We start from the raw sequence: 6,574 nt of genomic DNA, 5'->3' as shown, positions 1-6,574 counted from the left end.
GTTTATTCCAAAGTTCTTTACAGAGTTTAGGTTCTGGGTCATTAATTTAGGGTAGTTACACTTTAAGCTTAGGAGAGTATTGGTATCAGGAGAGTCCGAGTCAACCATACATTACTTCATCGTCATTTGGAATTCAGGGTCTTCCCGTTCAATGTCTATAGGTCCCTGAGACAGTTAAAGTCAAAGTGTATAAACAAAGCCTTGCTCCTTAAGGCATGGATGTGACAAGTCATTGGGATGGGATGGGATCAGAATCAGGACAGGTTAAAGTTTAGTAGGATCATTGAGTCATTAATGTCAAAGTCATTGAAGTTGTTAGCTTTAATGTCCTTGAGACTGGGAAAGTTGGTGTGTTAGTCAACTTGATGTTGCTGTGACAAAATACCCAAGATAAACAACTTAAAGGAGGAAACATTTATTTTAGCTCATGGTTCCAGTCCATGGTTGGCTGGCTCCACTTCTTTTGAGCCTGTGGAGAGGCCGCACATCAGGACAGGGAGTGTGTGGTAGAGCAAAGCTGCTCACCTTGTGGCGACTGGAAAGCAAAGAGGAAAAGGAAAGGGATGGGGTGCCCTTCAAGGGCACGCCCTGAATGACCCACTTCCTCCAGCTAGGCCCCACCTCCTAAAGTTTCTACCACCTCCCAAAAGTACCACAGGCTGGGAACCACAATTTTAGCAGATGAGCCTTTGGGGGCCATTGAAATTATTTAAGGTCATTTTGGGTTTAGGATAATTTTGAGCTGTTAGAAACATTTTGAGTAGTGTAAGCATTTTAGGTACATTTAGGATCTGTTGGATCTTTTAGGGTCTTTCAGACTGTTGGGGCATTTAAAGTAAATCTGAATTTTTAAGGGCCCTTTACAAATGTGTAGTATAAGATCTTGTAGAGTCTACAGTGAGGCAGTACCTGTGGGTCCTTAGGGTCATTTGGGGTTGTTTGGGCTAATTTAGGAACATGAGGAATAATTTGGGGCTGAAGGCTTTGAGCATCATTTAAGGAACTTTAGGATGTGTAGAGTCATTTCGGATTTAGTATTGCTTAGGTTTTTGTTTTCTTGGAATCCTTGGGGTCATTCAGGTTTATATAGCCTTTAGTTTTGCTATTCAAAATGTGTTTTGTGCCCCAGCATCCCCTGGGAGTTTGAAGGAAAGACAGATCTTCAAGCCCTCCACCAGGTCTGCTGAATCTGAATTAGCATTTTAACAAGATCCTCTCTAGAATCCCTCTGCATGTGTGCTCTTAGAAGCTCTGTTCTAGAACCATGTTATGGTTTGGGTCTTAAATGTCCCCATAGCTCATCTGGTGAAAGCTTGGTCACTAGCTTGTGGTCTACTGGGAGTTGGTGGAACCTTTAGGACATGGCCTGTGAGAGGAAGTTAGGTCACTGGGGTATGCCCCAGAAGAGGATAGTGGGCCCCTAACCCCTTCCTCTGTCTCTTGTCTTTGCTTCCTGGCCAGCACAAAACGAACAGGTTTCCTCTGCCATGTTTCAATCATGATTCACTGTCACACAGTAGGCCCAAAAGCAATGAAGTCAACTAACCATGGACTGAAATCTCTGAAACCATGAGTTAAAATAGATCTTTCATGCTTTTATGTTGTATATCTCAGGTATATTGTCACAGCAACAGAAAAGTAACACAGATGTTTCAGGATTATTGAAATCATTTTTAAGTATTAAGACTTTAGAGTTGTTCAACACATGAGCTGTGGGGTCACTGAAATGACTGGGCTCCTTTGCATCTCTAGAACTGGGGTTATTTTCTTTGCTCAGGATACTTTATGCACTTAGAGCTAGGATCGTGTGGGGTCTCTTAGAGACTTTTAAGGTTCAGGGTCTTTTTTGATTGCTTAGGGCCTTTTAGGGGTGGTTTATATCATTTGGCACCATTTAAGCTCATTAAAGATCATTTAGCACTTAGTTCCTTTGAACAATACAGACCTCCTCAGGATCTTTAATATTGTTTGAAGTCCTTGATCATTTTGGATAGTTAGGATCACGATGGATTTAGCACCATTTATAGTGATTTATGGCCCATTAGTTTGGGATGATCTAAGGTCTTTGTTTTTTCTGACAGTCTCACTGTGAAGCCAAGCTGGCCTTGAACTTACAAACCTCCTGCCTCAGCCTCCCGAGTGCTGGAATTACAGGAGTGAACTACCTTGCCTGGCTTCCATCTAAGGTCATTTTAGGAGATTATAATTGTTAGAGAAGTTGGGTCAGGATGTAGAAGTTGTTAGCATTGGTGTACTTGGTGTTTTGAGGTCTTTGTGCTCAGGATACATCTGGATATTCTTATTCATTATACAGATATTATCAAGATGCCTACCAGGGGCTGGGCACTGCTCAAGGTATTAGGGATGCCCTCGTGGAGTTCTGATTTCTGTGGAGGATACAGAGGTCAACAGATATATTCAGACAGTGAAAAGTACTTTGAAGAAAACGAAAGCTGGGGGTAACTGGCAGCTGACTGAGATGACCAAAGAACCTCAAAAGCGAGCAAATGTTGAACTGAAACCCCAATCAAAAAGGTGCCAAACATGCAATAAGCTGAGGGAAGAATGTTCCAGGAAGAGAGGTGAGTGCAAATCCCAGAAGCAGAGGAGGTGCAGTGTACTTAAGGATAACAAGGCCAGGGCAACTCAATGACTGTCCGAGAATGTGGAGGCCGTGGGGTCCCAGGAGGAGGCCAGGGCTAGACCGTGTAAGTAGGGGTAGGCTAGATGAGGACTTTGGGGTTGTGGGATTTTTTTTTTTAAGGGTTTTAGGTCATTTAAGTACATTGAATATTACTTGGGTTCTTTATGTTTAGTCTTGGCTCATTCAAGGTTTAGGGACCTCTAAGTTTGTTAGGAGCCATTAAGGATCATTTAGGATATTTTATCATTTAGAGTCTTTTACCGCTATAGGGAATTTTTGAAATTCACTTGAGATTCCTTAGGATTATCACTGTTAAGGACTTAGGTTTTAGACCTGCTGATTGACTGATTGATTGATGATTGATTTTGCAGTACTGGGGATTGCACCCAGGGCTTACATGTCCTAGACAAGCACTTTGAGCTGCAGCCCCAGCCTTAGTTATTTTTGAGATGGGTCTCACTGTATTGTCTTTAACTCCTGAGCTCAAGCCAGTCTCAAGCCTCGACCTCCTGAGTACCTGGATACCATGCCCAACTGACCTTTCTATTATTATTATTACTGGTTTATTTAGGGTCTCTTTCAATTGTTAGGATCTTTTATAACTTTTTTTAGCGTCATTGAGGACTTTTTTTTTGGCAGTACTGAGAGTTGAACTCAGGGCCTTGCATTTGCTAAACAGGCACTCTACCACTTGAGCTATGGCCCCGGCCCTTTTTGCGTTAGTTATTTTTCCAATAGGACCTCACTGTTTATGCCAGGCAGTGCTAGACCAGAATCCTATTTACACTTCCTGCCTAACTTGGATGACAGGTGCATGCCACATTACCCAGCATTTTATTAGTTGAGATGGGGTCTCTCAAACTTTTTGCTTGGACTGGCCTCAAATCTTGATCCTCCCATTCTCTACCTCCTGGGTAGCTAGGATTAAGGAATGCAGATATGAGCTACTGCACTTGGCTCACTTAGGATTTTTTAATGTCTTTTAGAATCATTTAGGGTTGACTAATATCATTGAGAAATCTTGGAAGCATTCCAGTTGTTCATCATGTTTAAATGTGTTGCATAGGATTGTGTTTCATTGTTTAGGGTTGTTTGAATTTAGGATCATTTAGGATTGTTTAGTGAAGTGGTTCTCAAACTCAGGGCCCACAGGGATGTGGACGTGTAAGGGGCAGCAGGCATAATATTAAAAAGTCTGCTACCTAGCCAAATCCCAGAAGAATTAAATCAGAATCTCTTGATGTAGAATACAGACATCAGTGTTAGGGGAAACTCCCCAGAGACTCACTTAGAACCACACTACCTATGCAGACCAGAAACATGAATGTCACCCGAGAACTTTGGTAGAGATGCAAATTCTCCACCCTGCTACCATCTGCTGAACCAGGACCTCAGTGGCCCAGCAGTTTAGGTTTCACAGGTCCCTGGGGAATTCTGAGGCCCACTGAAGATCAAAGTCACCAGCACTGGGGCTTACAAGGATTTTCAGGATCCTTTGAGGGTCTTTTAGGGTGGGGGAATTCCAAGGGCATTTTGAGATTACTCACAGTCGTCTAGGTTAATTCAGTGTGGTTTTTTGTTGGTTCAGTGTGCACATTATAAGCAGGCACTAGTAGACACTCAAGTCAATTATTCTTAAATAATCAATTTATTGATAATTATTTGAGGCAGCCCAGGAGTAATCTTCACTGCCACTGTCCCTAGACTCTGACTTAGTTCTGGAGCTCCTAGCTCAGGTCTCAGGTGCACAGCATGGGATGGGGGAACAAGGGATATCCCCTGCACACAGGTGGTGTGAGGCACCCACTTACCCAGTGCACACTGCACAGAGGGCTCAGTTCGCCATTTAGACATTGCATCTGGTACCCAGTTCTTAATAAAAAGAACTTCAGAAAGTAAGAACTGGAAGTAGTCTAATAGCACATTCTGCCTAACCTCCAGGTTTACAGAATTTACGAGGCATATTTTCTCCTCCCTTCGAAGGATTTTGCTTGTCCAATTTCTGAACGGAACTTTGAAAGCACAATTTGAAAGTGGGTTTGGTGGCCTGAGTAAATGAGACCAAACCCAGGGAATTTCTCACAAGGAGTCTCCGTCTTTCAGGGTCTTGCATGCTAAGATGGCAGGGTAGCTGGCTTTCCAAAGGCCCTAGAACTACTGATGTGATCCTTCCACTGTGTGTGTGTGTGCGTGTGTGTGTGTGTGTGTATTATACGTGTGGGTGTGTGTATGTTTTACACACATGCACAGTTTTGGCATATGGGGACCCTTTCACATTGCATGGTGGTCTTTATATCAAGATAGGGAGTCTGAAGTTCAAGCTTGGAAAAAACCTAATTCTACCAAGGAGTTGATAGGCTGCTGGCCTCAATCTTCCAGTCATCGTTTTCTGTTCTGTGTGTGTGTGTGTGTGTGTGTGTGTGTGTGTGTTGTATGCATATATGTTTTTGGATCTTTAATATATCTTTGGACTTACTGAATGGGAAATTTTAATTTAAAAGCCAATGTAATTGGAGCATAAAGAAAATATAATCCTAGCCCTCTGAGGTAACTGTTTTCATTAATTTTTATGTGTAGTCCTGTATCCATACAAAACATGCTCTTTTGTCCACTTTACCTAACATCATTTTCCATGATTCCACATAAACTTTATACTTTCAATGGTTGCATAATATTTATGTTTATCCTTTTTTTTTTTTGGTGAGACTAGGGTTCGAACTCGGGACTTTGTGCTTGCAAGGCAGGTGCTCTACCGCTTGGGCCACACCTCCAGTCTATTTTGCTCTGCTTATTTTGGAGATGGGGCCTCCAGAACTATTTGCCCAGGCTGGACTCAAACTGTGATCCTCAGGATCTCAGAATCCCAAGTGGCTAGGGATTATAGGTATGGGACACTGTATCCAGCCTATGTTTATACTTTTATTTTACTTGCATCATTGTCATAAAAGGAAGGAAGAAGGCATGAAAAGCCTACTTGCTTTATTGGGGTTACTTAAATCTACATATAAATCTGGGGCAAGTTGCTAAAAAAATGTTCAATCCATAGATGAGATATTTCTTTCTGCTTTAATGTGATTTTCTACTCTTAGATTAGATACCTAGAAACACATTTTTACATACTTGCATTGTGTTAGCAACCTGGAAAAATCCACTTAGTATTTCTTATAATTCTTCTCTAGATTGCCATGAATGTTTAAATTCATCTCTTACTTTCTGGCTTCTTTCAGCGGGTGGTAGATGTGGTAGTCAGCTCTTTTGGCTAAGTTAGCTTAAGAATTTGGGCCAAACACTGGAGTTGATTTTTGTGACAGTTTGTGTTATTGCCAAAAGTTGATTAAGGAACTTTAACCAAAATTACATTTCTCAAATATACCTCCTACCTTTAGGATCTTTCCTTGGGTTCATTTCAGGTTCACAGCCTTTGATAGCCCTAGACATTCAATATTCAGTGTGCAAGTGAGTTCTCATTAGCTGTTTGTCCCTCAAATTATACCCTAGCCATCTCAGAGGCATAATTACCTTCCATTAGCAGAACACACCCACACTGCAGTGTTCCTTCTGCCTCACTGTTGGCACCAGCTGTCCCCCTAGATACCCTGTTTTTTCTAGTGGAGGACACTGGCAAATACCCACACCTGGGTGCTGCTGACTCCAGGTGGCTCTGCAGGTGTGAGCAGGTGGCACTGGGGCAGCTCCAAGGGTCTTAGTGACTAGCAGGGGTCATTCAAAATCTGAGTTGTTGAGTGACATTTTAGATGTTAACCCCTCGTCAGCTATGTGGTTTGCAAATATTTTCTCCCGTTCTGTAGGTTCTTTTCTTTTTGCTGATTGCTTGCTGTTTAGCACTTGAGTTTGATGCAGTGCCACTTGGTTATTCTTGCTTCTGTGATTTGTGCTTTTGTTGTCATTTCCAAAAAGTCAGGGGGCAGA

Source organism: Castor canadensis, chromosome 5 (genome assembly GCF_047511655.1).
Source record: "Castor canadensis chromosome 5, mCasCan1.hap1v2, whole genome shotgun sequence".
NCBI classification, from domain to species: domain Eukaryota; kingdom Metazoa; phylum Chordata; class Mammalia; order Rodentia; family Castoridae; genus Castor; species Castor canadensis.
Note: the sequence above shows the minus strand (reverse complement) of the source record.